Source organism: Anser anser, assembly GCF_964211835.1.
Source record: "Anser anser genome assembly, chromosome: 2".
NCBI classification, from domain to species: Eukaryota; Metazoa; Chordata; class Aves; order Anseriformes; family Anatidae; genus Anser; species Anser anser.
The window spans coordinates 31,686,434-31,706,577 of NC_139721.1; positions in this window are offsets into that span (position 1 = coordinate 31,686,434).

A 20,144-nucleotide genomic window follows, 5' to 3' on the forward strand; every position below is an offset into this window, starting at 1 on the left:
CATGCACCACTGTAAAGAGTTTAAGCCTTTCATCTTGATGGTATTCTCATAGGTATCGGGGGGCTGCTATTAGGTGACTCCAAAGTCATCTCTTCCCCAGGCTGAAGAAGACCGAGTCTCAACCTCTCCTCACAGAATAGGTGCTCCAGTTTCTGACAACTTTGATGATGCACTATTTTAGACACTATCTCAAAAGTGCTGAATAAAGGGCCATAATCACTTCCCTTATCTACTTGGCTGTGCTCCTGCTAATATAGCCCAGGATGCTGTTGTCCTTCTTTGCTGCCAGGGCACAGATCTGGTTCATGCTCAATTCACTCTTTGCCAGGAGCCACAGGAAAAAAAAAAAAAAAAAAAAGCCACTTTTCTTTACTGAGTAAGTCCAGCAGAACTGCTCCCCAAGCAGTCTATCCCCAGACTGTATTGGTGTAAGGATATCCTCCTTCCCAGATGTAGGACTCGGCCTTTGTACTTGCTGAATATCAGAGGTTTTGTTTTTGACCATACGTCCAGTCTATCCAAATCCCTCTGAATTGCAGCTCTGTTCTCAAGTGTACTAACTTTTCTCTCTCATTTGTTTGTCATCTGCAAATGTGGTGAAGAAGCATGCTATTGCTTCTTAGAGGTCACTGATAACAATATTAAACAAAATACATCCCTTGTCATATTCCTGCGGTAACTGATCTCCACTACCTTCTTAGCCTGAACATCCAACAAGTTTTTGTCCACTTAACAGCCCACCCATCCAGACTGTAATAGACAGGCAGTCATCAGTATACATTCAGGCAGTTAAATATAGAAATACTTTGGGAGACAATTCTGATGGTCTTCCTAAAGTCAAGGTAAATGATATCTATTATTTTTCTCATGTCCACAAACCCAGTCATTTTATCATGGAAGACAATCAGGTTGATCAGGCATGAATCATCTTTGCTAAACCGTGCTGACTCTTCCTGTGTGTCAGCCTCCTTTATGTGCACAGAAACGTGTTATGAGAGGACTTTATGATTTTCCCAGGGTCTGAAGAAATGTTGAAATATCCTGTAATTCCCTGGATAGTTTTTATGGTCTTTTTTGAAGGTGGGTACATTTAATTTCTTTCAGTCATTGGATTTGCTGATGACACTAAACTGGGAGGAGTGGCTGACATGCCAGAAGGCTGTGCTGCCATCCAGTACGACCTCAACAGGCTGGAGAATTGGGCAGGGAGAAATTTAATGAAATATAATGAGGACAAGTGTAGAGTCCTGCATCTGGGCAAGAACAACCCCAGACACCAGTATAAGTTGGGGACTGCCCTGCTGGAGAACAGTGAAGGGGAGAGGGACCTGGAGGTCCTGGTGGACAGATGGATGACCATGAGCCAGCACTGTGCCCTTGTGGCCAAGAAGGCCAATGGCATCCTGGGGTGTATCAGAATGGGTGTGGTTAGTCGGTCGAGAGAGGTTCTCCTCCCCCTCTGCTCTGCCCTAGTGAGACCGCATCTAGAATATTGCATCCAGTTCTGGGCCCCTCAGTTCAAGAAGGATAGGGAACTGCTTGAGAGAGTCCAACACAGAGCCACGAGGATGATTAAGGGAGTGGAGCATCTCCCTTATGAGGAAAGGCTGACGGAGCTGGGTCTCTTTAGCTTGGAGAAGAGGAGACTGAGGGGTGACCTTATTAATGTTTATAAATATGTAAAGGGTGAATGTCAGGAGGATGGAGCCAGGCTCTTCTCGGTGACATCCAATCATAGGACAAGGGGCAATGGGTGCAGGCTGGAACATAGGAGGTTCTGCTTAAATATGAGACAAGACAAAACTTTTTTTTTTTTTTTTTTTTTTTTATGGTGAGGGTGACAGAACACTGGAACAGGCTGCCCAGAGGGGTTGTGGAGTCTCCTTCTCAAAACCCTCCTGGACACATTCCTGTGTGACGTGATTTAGGTACTCCTGCTCAGGCAGGGGGATTGGACTAGATGATCTTTCAAGGTCCCTTTCAATCCCTAACATTCTGTGATTCTGTGATCTCCATGACTCCCAAAATCACAGAGGATATTGTAAGGACGTCGAAAAATTCTCTCAGCATTCTTCAACTGGCAATCCTGAATGTACATACAGACTGAGGGATAAGAGGCTGGAGAGTAGTCCCATGGAAAGGGATCTGGGGATTCTGGTTGACAGCAAGTGGAATATGAATCAACAGTGTGCCCTGGCAGCCAAAAGGATAACCATATTCTGGAATGCCTTAAGCACAGCATAGCTGGTCAGTTGAGGGAAGTGATTATCCCAATCTACTCTGTGCCAATGCGGCCTCACCTTGGGTAGTCTGCAGCTTTGGGTGCCATAATTTAAGGACATAAAATTATTAGAGAGTGTTAGGATGGCTATGATAGATGTTGAAGGGTCTAGTGGGCAAGATGCATGTGGGAAGTCTGAAGTCTCTTGGTTTGCTCAGCTGAGGAGACTGAGGGGAGGCCTCATGGTGGCCTACAACTTCTTCACAAGGGGAGCAGAAGGGCAGGCACTGATCTCTGCTGTCTAGTGACAGTGACACAACCCGAGGGAACAAATGGAGCTATGAAATGAGAGGGTCAGGCCAGATGTTAAGAAAAGGTTCTTCACCGAGAAGGTGGTCAGGCACTGGAACAGGCTCCCCAGGGTCATGGCACTGAGCCTTCAGGAGTTCAAGAAGCTTTTGGACAATGCTGTGACATATGATTTGACTTCTAGATAGTCCTGTGAAGAGCTGTCCTGGTTTCGGCTAGGATAGAGTTAATTTTCCTCCTAGTGGCTGGTATGGTGCTCTGTTTTGGATTTAGGATGAGAATAATGCTGATAATGCTGATGTTTAAATCATTGCAAAGCAATGCTTACACTAAGCCAAGGACTTTTCAGCTTTTCACACAACCCTGCCAGTGAGGAGGCTTGGGGTGCACAAGGAGCTGGGAGGGGATAGAACCAGGACAAGTGACCCAAACCAGCCAAAGGAATATCCCATATCATATGACATCATACTGAGCAATTAATATGGGGTGGCTGGATGGGGTTTGGGGGTGGAGGAGGGGCACCTCTTCTTGGGAATGGGCTAGGCATCAGTCTGCTGATAGTGAGCAATTGCACTGTGCATCATTTGTTTTGTACACATTACTATTATTATTTCATTTCTGTCCTGGTGTCTTTATCTCAACCCACAAGCTTTTATTTTTTTCTGATTTTCTCCCCCATCCCAATGCAGCAGGGGGTGGAGGGCAGTGAGCAATGGCTGTGTGGTGCTGAGCTGCTGACTGGTGAATCTTGGTTTGTTTGGGGGATTTGAGTTATTTTTAGCAAGGAGAATCTGCCAAGCACAGCAGAACTGGAAACAGAGTCTAATGAAATCTCAAGTGTCAATATAGGCTAATGATACTTGAGAGTGACATGGTTATATCTCAACAGGATAGCATTGGGCTTAGCCAAATGTCAGAGTTTTGACAGGCAGGTATCATAAAGACACATCTCAGTCACCTCCAGTGAAAGAATAAGTGATGAGCATTGTCAAGATGTCCTTCATCTTTCCTTGGCAATTAAAGCAAACAGGGGGCCCAATGTCTGCTCTGCTGTTACATTTACTTTCTAGTTTCCCCTATATACTACTGCTTTATCTAAGCAGCTGTGGTCCCATTCTCCTACAATGGTGAAGTGAAGATAAGAAAGGCAGAAAGAAATAATTGTCTTCTTCACTTCAGTGGTACTGACCTATTACTTGGGGTAGAGAAGGAAAAAGAAAATATTTAAGTTCCAGACTGCTCACAATCTTATTTTTCATTGTTCTACCCATACTCAAAGCATAGTAACTCTATACATTGACTTTGGCAACAAAGCTGCTTCTTTTTCTTACCCTAATCCTCACCATAATTTCTGCCCTGCAGCACAGTTCACAGCTTCTGTGACGAACCACGTTGCAAAATAAATCACTGAAATGAACTGGACTAAAAATAAAACAAAATGTTCATCTCTTGGAAAAGCTAGGTCCTGTCAGTGACTTGGTTTACAAAACAGCAACAAAACCAGCTCCACTGGTTCAGCTGAGAGAATGATTTTGACATCCGTTTTACCACCGAAGTCAATGTGTTCTTAACTGCACTCTTAGTCTGTACTACACAAGTCCTACATAATTACAAGCAGACTGCTCATAATATTTAAGACCCCCTTAAACACACTTGTTGATGTTACTGTTCCATGATACAAAGAAGTAACTCTGATGACAGAAGACAGGATTCATACCTTAACCAATATAGATGGGGAGGTGATATACAATGACAGAGAGATGATCTTTCTTCTGGTTTAGATAATACACCTAGAGCTCTAAAGAGTAGGAAGGTCTTCTTTTGGAAAATTAGAAGCAAGCGTAGACAGAGATGGATCAGCCACACAAAGAGTGAAGTAGAAAAAACTTACAGCACTACACTCTGACAACAACAACAACAACATAATAATAATAATAAATAAAATAAAAACAAAACAAAACCAACAAAGCCAGAGATAATTAATCAAGAAAATATACAGATTAACAAAAAATGTTGATATACATAAGCAATAGCAAAGTAATCAGCAGTAAAGTTACTATCAGAAAAATAATAAGTTTAAAAATATAATTCCATGTGGGAAGGAAACAAGAGAGGGAAAGAGAAATAACCAGAAGGAATAAAGTCTAAGAAGACACACAGAAATTAGAACTGCCAAAACCAGAGTGGTGAGAATGCCAGTCAGCTGTCTGAATCAACCATCAGCTTGTTTCAATCACCAGTCTCCCAGTGAGAGCTTGTGTGCCTGGAGCTGTGTGAAATCACAGGCACATTGCCAGGATGGCAAGATATGATGCCTCCACTCAGGCTCCTACCTCTGCTGGACCTTCCTTCCTATTGTTGTGTTACAAGGAAATAGGTAGCTGTGATAGTGGATTAGAGCCAAAGTCAAGGTGTATGCATCACCTTGGCAAACTGTGATTCATTATAGCCAGGAGCGGGAAGCACGGTAGATGAGCAGCATTATTTCTAGCCAGAGCTACTCACTGGCTGATAATGAGAACAGCACCCTAGGGGAACTCAGCTGCTTTGATTTTTGCCGTTTCTGCATCAACCCAATTCCTTCCTACCCTGATAACTCTGTGCCAGGAAGAGACGATTCTTGCTCCTACGACTTCATGCTTGATTTAACCTACAAACAGAAGCAGCCCAAGGCTTTCCAAGTTTGAGTTACTAACTGTTTTTGCAATTACACATAACATGTTCCAGTGCTTCAGTTTCCTCAGTGCTAGGGAAAGTAAACCTCAATAGAGCCAGCCTATCTGCTCAAGCAAGCTTGTCATGTAGACAAACATGATCTCACAAAAAAAAAAAAAAAAAAAGCAAACAGAGGACAGGGAACATGGCACTACAGACACACAAGCCTTAGGAAACAGATTCCAATTTCTGCCTGCCAATTTATTAGGAAGGTTCCCCAGCACAGACACTCACCAGCAAAAAGGAATATGTAATTTCTGTACAACAGATAGTTAAGGCTTGAAAGCATCCTCAGTGTCCAAACAGCTTAAACTGCTTTGACGGTATATCCAAATCTATTATCCACATTTCACACAGTTCAAACTGATTTCAGCTTATCAGCTGATTAAACGTGTGTTCTGTAGCTATTTTGTAGTTAATTGGATAATTGCCTTCTATGACTCAATGTAAGGTTTAACTAGTCATGAAAATAAGTTGTAAAAAGCAAGGGTACATATTTCTAGTAGCATTACCCATGTCAACTGGTCTTTGATCATTAACAAAAACACTTAGAGGTTGATAAAAGTCCTTGGATCATATGTTTTGCCCAAATAGCCCACTTTGAAGCTGGTGTTCTATTAAAATTCACTTACTTTGGAGACCAATGTTAGATGTACTTTGAGACCTGAGAAGGAGAGAAGACAGAAAAGAGAGATGTGGTGTATCCCATCCACAGATTTATAGAAACACCCAGGTTGGAAAATACCTTCAAGATCATCAAGTCCAACTATTAACCTGATCTACCAAGGCCCATCACTAAACCACATTCCTTAGTGTCACATCCACAAATCTCTTAAATACCTCAAGGGATGTGTACTCTACCACTTCCCTGGGCAGCCAGTTCCAATGCTTGACCACTCTGTCCATGAAGAAATTCTTCCTGATTTCCAATCTAAATCTCCTGTGGCACAACTTGAGACCATTTCCTCACATCCCATCACTTGTCACCTGAGAAAATAGACCAACACCATCCTCACTTCAATCTCTGTTCATGTAGTTATAGAGAGAAATAAGATCTCCCCTCAGCCTCCTCTTCTACAGACTAAACCACCCTCAGCTGTTCCTCATATCACTTTTTTGTCTAGTCCCTTCACCAGCTTTGTTACTCTTCTCTGCATATGCTCAAGCAACTCAATATCCTTCTTGTAATGAGGGGCCCCAAACTGAGTACAATATTTGAGGTGTGGTCTCACCAGTGCCATATACAAGGAGGACGATTACTTCCCTAGTCCTGCTGGCCACACTATTACTGATGTAGGCAAGTTATTTCTGAATAAGTAGGAGACACTATTTGCAAAAGCCATCAATGCCCCCTGAAAGTTTACAGTCTTATGAGAGTAACATTATTTGTTTTTATTTTGGTATTCAGAATCATATGGATATGTCATGCCAAGATGTTACACAAAACTAGCTCAGAGAACTAACAGCACTGAGGGTTTGTTTGCTTTTGTACAGTTACAGCCATTCAAGAGAAATCTGCTGGTGGCAAGATGCATGGTAAGTCTGAAATTAATTCTGGATAGGTTTCTGTGAAATTCACTATCCTCATACTATAGTTCTTAAAGCACTGCTGGGCATATCACATTTATTATACATATTTTTACCATAATTTTCCAGATTTAAAATAAAAGAGATTCACCATCTTTCCATCAATAAACAATGTGCAGCCATTCATGAACATGCAAGAGCAGATTGGCTGATGAGAATTCTTTGCTATTACTCCTGTAAATTTTACAATCACACACTGATCATAGAATAGTTTGGATTGGAAGAGACCTTAAAGATCATCTAGTTCCAGACTCCCTGCCATGGGCAGGGATGCCACCCACTAGATCAAGTTGCCCTGGGCCTTGTCCAAACTGCCCTTGAACACCTCCAGGGATGGGCTATCCACAGCTTCTCTGGACAACCTTTTCCTGAGCCTCACCACCCTCTGAGTGAGGAATTTCCTCCTAACATCTAATTTAAATCTCTCCCCTCTTTTAGTTTAAACCTATTCCCCCTCATTCTATTATTATCTGTCCATTTAAAAAGTCACTCTCCACCTTTTTTATTAGCTCTCTTTAAGTACTGAAAAGCCACAATGAGGTCTCCATGGAGCGTTCTCTTCTTCAGGTTGAACATCCCCAGCTCTCTCAGCCTTTCTTCATAGGAGAGGAGCTCCAGTCCTATGGCTATCTTTGTGGCCCTCCTCTGGATCCGCTCTAATATCCTTTTCTCATCCGCTCCACATCCTTTTTGTGCTGAGGGCCCCAGACCTAGATGTAATACTCTAAGTGGGGCCTCACAAGAACAGAGCAAAAGGGGACAATCACCTCCCTCAACCTGCTGGCCATGCTTCTGTTCATGCAGCCCAGGATGCAGTTGGCCTTTTGGACTGCAAGAGTACACTGTTAGCTCATGTCAAACTTTTTGTCCACCAGAACCCTCAAGTTCTTCTCTGTTGCTCTCCACCTCGTCTTTACATGTCTGGGATTGCTCTGACCCAGGTGCATCACCTTGCACTTGGACTTGTTAAACCACATTAGATTCATGTGAGCCCACTTTTCAAGCTTGTACATATCCCTTTGATAGCATCCCTTCCTTCTGTTGTACTGACTCAGCTTGGTGTCATCTTCAAACTCGCTATGGATTCACTCAATCCCACTGTCTGTACCATTGATAATAAACAGTGCCAGTCCCAAGAAAGACCCCTGAGGGACAACACTCATCACTAGCCTCTACCTGGATATAGAGCTGTTGACCGCAACTCTCTGGATGCTAAGATACAAAACATTCCTACAAGTATTTGCATTGTTAAAAACATGTCATTTCCTTCCAGGACATTATGGTGAACTTTAGAACTTCAGGTAGTTAGATCCCGAAAATTTTAGATGGCATTTCATGATTCATTAGGAGGAACACTGTAAAACTCCACTGGAAAGGACCCTTGGACACAAATATTGCTTGCTGTTTACAGAAGTCAGGACACTTAACTGTTAAAAGGTTTTGCTGATTGGGTGCAAAACCAAGGCTGACTACTCTAAACTCTTTTCAAGCTCTAAATAATCCACAGTTGGGTTCCTGGGCATCAAGTCAGAACATAAGAATTATAAGTGGATGAAAATTAACCGAGATGGTACAGAGCTGTATATAAAACTGAAATTATATTTGAAACTATACGTGAATATACACAAAATGGAGGAGGGGGAGGGGGAAGATTTTTATAAGAAATATCAGTAGACTTAGGGCTTAACTTTTCTGAAGTTATCTATACCATTCCACACAGTCTCCTGCCTTTTCAGTGGTCATTAAATGTCAGTTTTCTATGAAACTGAAGGGTGTTTTCTTTGAAAGATAACTTTTGTGTGAACACAACTGGGAGAAATTACTTCCCAGTTGTCAGGATTTTGCATAAAATAGCCCAAGGATTTCTCTGCTCAGAACTTTCTGAAAGACAAAAATCTTGTCTGTGATTCATCAGAGTTAAGCTGTGCTCAAGAGGGGCCACATTAAATACCTTTATAAATTCTTGCCTCAGTATTTTATATGATACAGAGTCACAGACCGGTACTGGGGCAGACGCGTTCTCCAGCGGAGCGGGGAATCAAGGTGGGCAGGGCTTTTTTTGCAGCATCGAGGCCACTTGAAGCAGCCGAGGGAGCCGCCAGGACCCGGCAGCCCTGGTGAGGGAGGCTGACGAGGAGTAGGCGGAGCCAGCAGTGCCCCGTCCCCGGCTGTTCAAAGGCAGCCCCTAGGAGCGCGGCGGCCAGGACAGGCAAACAGGGCGAGGCACGGCATTTTGCGTGGCAGTTCGTGCAGGCAGGGTGCACTCAGGCAGGGCAGAGCGTTCCGCCCCGCTCACAAGAACAACTCACCTACCCAGAGGTAAACCGCCATATTCATCACTAGGTGGAGAGCTATTTTAGAAAGTCTGTGGCCATCCAGACTGAGTGCCCGCTCAAAAATGCGGCAGTTCACGTCTCTGGATGCACGGAGTGCCTGAGCCTGTTGCTGCTCTCTGAGAGTGGCAGAGACCCTGTGTGTGTGAGGTATGAGCAGGTGGATGACCTTCTCAGCCTGGTGGCAGAGCTCAAGGAGGAGGTGGAGAGGTTGAGGACCATCAGGGAGTGTGAGCGGGAGATAGACCTGTGGGGCAACTCCCTGCAAGGCCTGAAGGAAAGGCACCGGGGTGAGACACCCCAAACAGTGGTGGACCCCCTGCCCTGCCGAGCAGAGGGAGGGGAGCTAGGAGATGAGGAGGAATGGAAACAGGTACCTGCTTGACGTCACAGGCAACCCCCCTCCCTACTGGCCCTGCCTCCCCAGGTGCCCTTACACAACAGGTTTGAGGCCCTGGAGCTTGAGAGACCAGTAGGTGAGGATGAGGTGAACAGTCTACCCAGGAGGATGCCTAGGGCAAGGAAGTCGACTCCACACCTCAAGACTGCCTCCACCAAGAAAGAAAGAAGGGTGATCGTAGTAGGCGACTCCCTTCTCAGGGGAACAGAGGGCCCTATTTGTCGGCCTGACCCTACCCATAGGGAAGTCTGCTGCCTCCCTGGGGCCAGGGTCAGGGACATTGCCAGAAAGCTTCCTAACCTGGTTCGCTCCTCTGACTACTATCCTCTTTTGATAGTCCAGGCTGGCAGTGATGATATTGAAGAGAGAAGCCTGAAGGCTATCAAACAGGACTTTAGGGGACTGGGATGATTAGTAGATAGAGCGGGAGTACAGGTCATGCTTTCCTCCATCCCTACAGTTGCAGGGAGGGGTACCGAGAGGACTTGGAAAGCCCACCTGATAAACAAGTGGCTCAGAGGTTGGTGCCAATGCAGAATTTTTTTATTTATTTATTTTTTGACCATGGGGTGCTTTACTCAGCACCTGGCCCGCTAACTGCAGATGGGTCCCACCTGTCTCAAAGGGGAAAACAGACACTAGCACAGGAGCTGACAGAGCTCATTGAGAACATGGAAAATTAGATGAAAGAATAGCTATCTGCATCGGCTTTGCAGACTTCTTCCATCATTGAGCTTGGGGAGTTTCTCTCTCTTATCCTGCTCTTTCTCTCTATTTTCACTGCTCCTTTTGCCTTAGCTTCATTTCTATTTACCAAATGTTTTTCATTGCTGAACGTATTTTACTGCAGATAACTCTTTTGCATTGTTTTTGCAGGTAAGAGAAAAATCTTATTCTTAGAGATAAGAATTCCAAATGTGTATAATTAAAGAACAACATGCAACTCTAATGAGAGGAAAAAGACAATAATAACTTAAATGTAATAAGACAGCAGGAAGGAGTCATATAAGGCCTCCTTTTAAAGGAATAACCTACAAAGAAAACAAGATGGCCTGGAAATAAATTAATGCCTCTACAAAGCAAGGAAGTTTACATTTCTTGACAGCTTCCCCCCTTCTCTCTCCCACCTGCCCCCCCCCCCCCCAAATACATAAACATAAATAAAGGAAGAAAATTATGTTGTAAATAATATTCAAGGAACTGTGCTTGGTAAATAACTCGCCAAAAATACTTAAATTACAAATTTCTTCAGTGACAATATACAGGAAAGTGGTGGAACAGGATACTTATTTCACAGAGTATAGGTGTTGAATATGGCCTGAATTACAAATCAGCAACTCCATGCCAGAAATACAGTTAGCTCATCAGCTTCTTTCTTGGTTGGGTTTTCATAATACAATATCATCACAACTTTTAAAAGAATTTAGGAGACTTTTTTACTCCTGTCTTGTCTTCTTCTGTGTTCGCGGATAATGTTTATTTCCTGAAGAGGTTATTTTCTGTAAGAAATACCACCTCAGAGACATCAAGTGTATTTAAAAATAATAATAAAAAAAATGATCTTCAGGTGTTCAGTTAGCTTAATTCATAGAATTATAGAATCATAGAGTCATTAAGGTTGGAAAACATCTCCAAGATCATCTGGTCCAGCCATACCCCTACTACCAATATCACCAACTAAACCATGTCCCTAAGCACCAAGTACAACCTTTCCTTAAGCACCCCCAGGGGTGGTGACTCCGCAGCCTCCCTGAGAAACCCGTTCCAATGCCCGACTACTTTTTCTAAGAAATTTCTCCTAATTTCCAACCTAAATCTCCCCTGGTGCAACTTGAGGCACCCTGTAGTCCTATTGCTAGTTATCTGCAAGAAGAGGCCTACCCCCAGCTCCCTACAACTTCCTTTCAGGTAGTTGTAGAGAGCAATAAGGTCTCCCCTAAGCTTTCTCTTCCCTAGACTAAACAACCCCAGTTCCTTCAGCCGCTCCTCAAATGACTTGTGTTCCAGGCCCTTCACCAGCTTCGTAGCCCTTCTCTGGACATGCTTCAGGGCCTCAATGTCTTTCTTGAAGTGAGGAGTCCTGTTGTGGTTTAACCCAGCTGGCAGCTAAGCACCATACAGTCATTCGCTCATCCTCCCCCCTCCCTCTCTGGGATGTGGAAGAGAATCAGAAAAAAAATGAAGCCTGTAGGTTGAGATAAAAGCAGTTTATTAGGACAGAAAAGAAAGGAAAATAATAACAATAATGATAATAGTACTACTAATAATGATTTGTACAAAACAAGTGATGCACAATGCAATTGCTCACCACCCGCTGACCGATGCCCAGCCTATCCCCGGGTAGCCGGTCCCCCCACCCTGGCCAGCCCCCCCATATTAATTGTTCAGCATGATGTCCCATGATATGGAATACCCTTTTGACAAATTTGGGTCAGCTCTCCTGGTTCTGACCCCTCCCAGCCCCTGTTGCATGCCCAGTGTACCCACTGACAGGACAGAGTGAGAAGCTGAAAAGTCCTTGGCTTAGTGTTAGCACTGCTTTCAACGATTTAAACAACAGCATTATCAGCATTATTCTCATCCGAAATCCAAAACAGAGCACCATACCAGCTACTAGGAGGAAAAATAACTCTATCCTAGCTGAAACCAGGACAGGCCCAAAACTGAATACAGTACTCGAGGTGCAGCCTCACCAGAGCAGAGTACAAGGGGACGACACCTCGCTGGTCCTGCTGGCTATACTATTCCTGATACAAGGTAGGATGCTGTTGGCCTTCTTGGCCACCTGGGCACACTGCTGGCTCATGTTCAGGTGAGCATCAGTCAGCACCCCTGGATCCTTTTCCTCTGCACACCTTTCCAGCCACTCTCCCCCAAACATGTAGTGCTGCATGGGGTTCGTTGTGGCCACAGTGCAGGACCCAGTACTTAGCCATGTTGAACCTCATCCCATTGGCTTCTGCCCATCCATCCAAGCTGTCCAGGTCCCTCTGCAGGGCCTTCCTACCCTCCAGCAGATCAACACTTCCCCCCAACTTGGTGTCATCTGCAAACCTACTGAGGGTGCACTCAATTCCCTCGTTCAAGTCATCAATAAAGATATTAAAGAGGATGGGCCCGAACACCAACACCTGGGGAACACCACTGGTGACCGGTTGCCAGCTGGATTTCACTCCGTTCACCACCACTCTCTGGGCCTGGACATCCAGCCAGTTTTTAACCCAGCAAAGAGTGTACCTGTCCAAGCCGTGGGCTGCCAGCTTCTTCAGGAGAATACTGTGGGAGACGGTGACAAAGGCTTTCCTGAAGTCTAGGTAAACTACGTCAACTGCCTTTCCCTCATCAACTAGGCGGGTCACCCAGTCGTAGAAGGAGATGAGGTTGGTCAGGCAGGACTTGCCTTTCATGAACTCATGCTGGCTGGTCCTGATCCCCACGTTGTCCCACATATGCTGTGTGATTGAATTCAAGATGACCTGTTCCATCACCTTTCCTGGCACTGAGGTCAGGCTGATAGGCCTTTAGTTCCCTAGGTCCTCCTAATGACCCTTCTTATAGATGGGCATCACATTAGCAAGTCTCCAGTCATACAGGACCTCTCCAGATGACCTTGACGGCTGATAGATGATGGTGGAACTTTTATTTGCACAGTAAATATGCCTTTACAGTGGGTAACACCACTCATGACTGGAAATCAGTTATTTACCACCCATAACAGAAAACAATGTGTGGGAACAATAAATTAAATTCGTCAAGCCTTTTCGAAGACCCTAAAATCTCCATATCGACAGATTTTCAGCTTCAGGTTTTGTAATGTTGCAGCCTCGGTGGAGGAAGGGATGAGACTTTCTGCTGCAAAAAAAAAGGATTCTAATAATCTTCTATTGCGAAAAACATAGTATGCACACAGAGAAGGATGCCATTAGCTGATTTCATCGTGTTGATACATTACCTGGCACATAAAAAGATGTTCCCAAAATCTGTGTATCCAGAATTTGAACAAAGTAAAAATCACAATGCACAGTGTTTCTGGGCTATCAATTCAAGTCTTTTTTGCTGCTTGTAAAAAGTCTGCCAGAAGTTACCTTCTTAAATGTAATTAACAGAACATATATGACATCCCATTTTGAGATACTATTCAAGAGCATCTTTAAAAATTCATGCAGATAACAGCCAAAATTATTCAACATTTATTTTAACTCATTAAAAAATGGGGGGGAGGGGGGGGGGGAGGAGGAGGAGTGAGAGAGAGAGAGGGAGAGAGAGAGATTTCACCTGAATACACTTTACAGGGATTTCACAGAAAGAAAAACACTTCGTATTAAAGGTCTATTTGAGAAAGGCATACCAAGACCGAAAAGTGGGAATCCAAAGACAAACAACTTTAAGTTAGAAATAGGGCACATTTTTTGATATTACAGCAATACTTAGTGAAACTAGTTAATGGTAGGCACTGTAAGGCTCCTCAGATCTTCAAGACTGTGTACCTTTTTGGAAAAATATTTTTTCAATAAATAGAATTATTGGGTTAAAGACGTGAATAACAGAATGAAATTCTATGGCCTGTGATACAAAGGAAGTCAGATTAAGTGATTTAATAGTCCCCTATGAATGTCAGAGCTGTTTATCTTTAAAAAATATATGTATCTGAATATGTAATTTATGCAATAGTCACCCACATTTGGCTTCTTTTAACTGAATTAGTTCAACAACAAAACTGTTTCACTCTCTCTACTTCACGTAGCCAAGTAAGAGTTGGATATGACTTCACTATGAATTTATTTAGTAGCTGGTTTTGGCTCTTTTACTTATGTTAAAGGTAGATGGTCATTCAGAGACCGTCAAAGGTTTAAATATCTGATACCTATATTGGCAAATGATTTTTAAGTAAGTCATAGATAATAGTTTTGCTATAATTTCATGTATTAATCAACACTTGGAACACTTTAACAATGTAAGTCTTCAGTGTAACATTCCTGAAGTAGAATTGTGCATAGCCTTTATGACATGTCCCTAAAAAACAGGGAGGCTTGACAAGATCTGTAATGTCAGTGGGGAATATGGGATGAATTGGTCAAAACTGTTACCTGAATGCAGAACACCTCCATTTCCCTTCTCCCCAGTAGCAGAGATTTTTAAACAGCACAGAAAAAGTAAGTAACTACATATTTATATTTAAGCTTTAAGTAATTTTTTTCCATTTTATCATATTTTATACTATTTTTTTTTCTTTTTCTTTTTTCTTTTTTTTTTTTTTTTTGTATTTATTTCCTTTTCCTTTGCTCTCACACCTTCTATTTGCTTTTACCCTGGCAACGTGCCCTATTCCTTACAATCTTTTTAGATAAACGTAGATGTTGAGATCCTCTCAGATGTCTCCCTGTATTCTCAATAAAACACATTACAACTTGGTTTTAACATAAATTTAAGCAGAAGAAGTTTCAGGGTGAAGTCCTTCTCCTCCTGATGTTAACTAGAGATTTTTTAACTTCTTTTAAGTGTACTATTTCACCTTTATTCTCATAATATCATTCAGTGGTTCTTTATGAGAGAGATATGAATGGTACAACTGGTTTGCTTGTTTTCTTGCTAGAAAAAAGGGCTCTTGGTGTACATATCCTAGAGGACATCTCCATTTCAATAACAAACACAAGTAAATGCAGTTTCTCTTCAAAGTATTATTAAATATTCTATGTCTGGTACATATAATTTGCTTTTATATGTCATATTGCCTATTAGACTGCTTTCAAATTAAATGCACATTTTATGTTTTACTTTGTTATCTTCAGGTACATTTCTCCAAATCTTGATTATTTTCTGTAGCAGAAGACGGAAGCTTATAGACCTCTGTCCTAAATGACTGTATCTTCTTCCCATCTTGATGCGCTGTGTTCTCAAAGGAAATAAATAAAGCACAAATTGAACTTTAATTGGATTATACATTTCTATTTTCTTATGAATTCAAACGACTTATTCTGAAGTTGTGGTCACTGAGAAATAATTAAGCATTGCATTTCTCATAATAGAATATTCATCCATGAAAGTACAGGTATAATAAAATACTAGCACAGTTAATAAACCATCTTTAAAACTAATATTTTTAGATATCAATATCTAACTTTTTCACAGGCTACTTCCTGCATCAAGGTCTCTTGCAAGAGTAATGAGATGTTCCATCATGTGGTTATACATAATTCCATCAAAATAATTTTAGGAAGCATATAGTTTTGAATTGCTGATGGAAGCAGATACATGAGCAACTGCAATTGTGTTCTTCTAAACTGGGAATGTAATATAGAATTAAATGCAAATGCTATGTTAATGCAACATTATGATAGAGATATGACACAAACAAATGTCATTACATTCAAAGTATGGTTCCCACAGCAACTGTAATTCCACTGCTTGACACTTTCTGTATTATGTTATATTTCTATGCTATGTAATGTGCAGTATTAACTTCAGTTCATTTTTGTGCGTTTGCAGAAAGAGTGAATGTTTTTTTCTGAGAACCAAAACTGAATTTTCTTGTTTTTGTTTATGTAAAATCTCTACAATGTTGAATTTGTTTTCCATGTTTAATTTCTAGTTTGCTTTCTTAAAAAAAAAAAAAAGAAAAAAAAAAGAAAAAGGTTGTGTACTTTTTCAGTGTGTCCTGCCAAATACAAGTCACAGCTTTTACATATTAGTAAGTGTTTAAGCTACAGTCAAAGCCATGAATATGTTCAAATTAATTTTATTTCACTAGATTTTATTTGCCTTAAGCTTTTGTGCACTTCCATATTTCTGGCGTTTTTCCTCCTAACTTCACAGTTTGAGCCTTAGTTTCAAACCAAGAAGACAGAAGTCTTAACAGGAGGAAGAAAAAAAAAAATTGACAGGTTCATTAAGGTGCAAATTTTGGACTGAGTGCCTAATTAACACTCACACATTCAAGTAAATAATGGGTTAACAGAACAAAAAATGTCTAGCATTAGCCAGCTTCTTTATTTTTACCAATTACATTGTGTTTTAACATATATTTTCATATATGCATTAACCCAAGAGAGACTAACTGTAGCATACATTAAAACTTGGTACTTGCTAGTGCCAAATTATAGCTCACAGGCTAGTTTGATAAGATTCAATTGGAAAACAGATGAGCAGTTCTAAACAGAGTTTTCTCAGAAGCTCTCTGTAAAAATATAAACTTCTACCATCACGAGAAAGAACAATTTAAATATTTAAATAATTTTGAGAATTACAGGAAAGACACATGCAGAAAGTCCTTTTAATAGAAGGGGAAAAAACTGTTATTTTTGTTTTTTAATATCTTTAAATTTTGCAAATACAACAGGTATTGACAATTCACAAAACATGAATTTTTTGTTTTTCTTTTTTTTCCCTACTATTAATATTTTGAATCACTAACTTTTATTGGTATTTATTTCCATAACATTGAGGAATGTCTATGCAACTTGCATTTTTCTTCAATTAATTGAAACTAAACAGAGCTCATCAATATTTAGTGAAGTTTTCCTAAAATTGTAAATAGCAACTTTTAGTATTTTTTTCAATGTACATTTATTATGTCTTGATATATAGGTAGTCTAAAAAAATATTTCCCAACATCTGTTCATCAAGACTATAATTGTTTGATCTCACTTTGCTGAAATTCCTGGGGTACAAGCTCATGTTAATGATGTTTTATATGCAGAGGAACACACACTGGACAATACTTATCATGGAGTCCTTTTCTGAAGTGTTTGGAAGTGTTTCTTCCCATTTTATTATTTCAGCACTTAATTATGAAAAAAAAAAAACAGAGAGAGATATATATATGTATATTTCACAAAATCTGCTAACTCATGATTTACATTGGTCTAAGTAAAGAATCTAACTCAGTGTAAGGTATCAGTACTGATTATATAGTAAAGTACAGGTATACTAAATCATAAGATTTTGAAGACTGTAGCAAGAATTATTTTTGAAAACAGATTACCGAGATATTACAAATGTCACTTTGGCTTATCCAATTTGAGATTCTGAGCATTGTTTTAATAATTCTCTTCTGAATAGCTTTTCAAGTCTAATAAAATTGCCTATGCTTTATTTCAAATTGTTGCCCTTGGCAGACCTGGAATAATATTCCTATAAGCAATGAATGAGATATTATATATGATGTAAATAAATAATTATGTTCAATTGAAAGCACACCTAACTTAGTACTAAAAATAGTGATACGTTCTTCGAAACTGATAGAATTATATTCTATGCTGTAACAATACTTATTAAATAGACCAAACAATCTAAGAAAGCGTAAAACATTTATTTCTGTTCTCTTTATGTGCATTTTAATTTGTGTTCCAGGACTAGTCACAGCCCATTATTATACTCTATCTCAAGGGTTGTTTTTCATTTGTTTCTTTATTTGTTTGTTTCTTAAGTGAAGAGATGTTGTACTTTTGCAATGTTTACCTATGTTTTCGCTTGTCTTTTTTTCCTTGATTCTCTGTATATTTATAAACTGAAGCACAACTTTAGTTAGTAAAAGGATTACTTACTCATAACATGCAGAGCAGTGGGACAGATACGGCAACAGTTCTTTCTTAGAATTCTGGGTTTCTCTGCTTTGTGTTGCAAAAGGGAGAAAAAAAGAGAATCTATGTGGAAAAAGGAAAAAGTAATTAGGACTTTCCAAAATATAGATGAAATAATGGCTTGCCAGCATTGTTTTGTTCAGCACAAAAATAATAACAGTTAAATCCTTGACTCTTATCTAACACGAGCACCGTTGGAATCAAAGAATATATGACCAAAGAGCAAGCTCTGGTAACACACAGAGGATTAAAGTTAAACCCTCTAAGTCACACAGAAATATTTATCTGGTGGTACACATTCTAGCAACACTATTTCTGTACGTTCCTTGAAAGATCAAAACTAAAACAGACTTCAATATTTAATCCTGGCAAAATAAATATGAAACAAAAATGTGGCGTAATTCTTGGATTTGCGTCAATATTAAATTGGAGCAACAGCAAATCAACCCAGACATCTGAATGTACTGTAGTGTTTTAAAACATTGCTTGAAATAAACATAAAATGCATCTTAAACAGTAGGCAAAATATAGTATCTACTGCAATACAAATTTGAGAAGATATATATTGAAAAAGGCACAACATTTTAAAATCATTTAATTCATGTAAATGAGATATTGGTGTCAATGAACATTTAAGAATGAATCTGTTCAGAAGATTCAAACATAAATGCACCTTGTGTGCTATAAAAGGTTTCAATTTTTTTATTTTCTAAACACAGAAAAATGTATCCCTCCCATTCAGAATATTGAATGTCTTATGAAAAGTGAAAGGTCATTTGTAACTGTCCAAAGGATTGATGGAGTTGAGATACCTCCTTGACCTTCACCCTGCACTCATAAAGAACAGTCTCAGATGACAGAGCATCAGGCAAGTTTTCAGAAAACGTCTTTTCTTATTTTGTATTGCATAGCAGGCTTGTTACCTGATATTTTTCATAATTGTATGTCAAGATTTAATTACTTCATGTCTTCTCTCATTAAAAGTAAATTGTCATCTAATACCACTCAGCTATGTTTGTGATTTGCACTAATTCAAGCATTTCTGTCTGCTTTTGGCCATTGTTTTCCATCTCGGTTTCTACAATAATTGCTTTGGAGGCCTACACAAACAATGTCAAGGTCAAACCTTACAAATACAAAAATTCTTCTCCAATTACTTATTGTCAGTTAAGGATATGCATTATAAAAACTGGTTCAGAGGAGTTTCTTCTTTTTTTTCACCATATTATAGTCTTACATAGTGCAAGTGGGAATGCATGCTTAAGTTAAGATGTTAAAACATCAAACTTCCACAAGACTTGTGAAAACATGAAGCATATCACATTTTAATCCTTCTACCACATTTTCAATTATGTAGTATATTAGTGTGAAGTTGTACACAAATTATATTATTAACCAGACACTGGCAGTGAAATAAAATTTACTCAAAGGTGAATCCTTTTGTTGTTATATTCTTTCATACTATCAACAGGGAGAGTCAAGGACATACAGCTTAATGGTCCACTTACCAAGAAACAACAAGGCAAAGAATTCATTTATCAAGCTTGAGTATAAAGTGTCACTCTCCCTACTTCCCTACAAAAAGCATGAGAGTGCCAGGCAGCAAAAGAGTGAAATGAGAAGAGATGCAAAGCAAAATAAATAAATAAATAAATAAATAAATAAATAAATAAATAAATAAAAGTGCATTTGCTGAAGGGGATGGAGATATGGTAGAGATATTGTGGGATAAAATAGATTATGACGTCTATATATATATATATATATGTTAAGAGTGACTCATTTCCTATTTGCTCACTCATCATGTAATTGGTACTAACATAAATATAGTACATTATCTAAAAGCAGTATTTTCGTAATGTGGTTTTGGAGAATCCAAACAAACCTTCATGGAAAAATCAAAGGGATGTATTTAAATTTTGCCTTTTGGAAACTACTATATTACTACCTAACTGCAGAAGTAAATAATTTGGATCCACAGGATTACCACAGTAATCAAC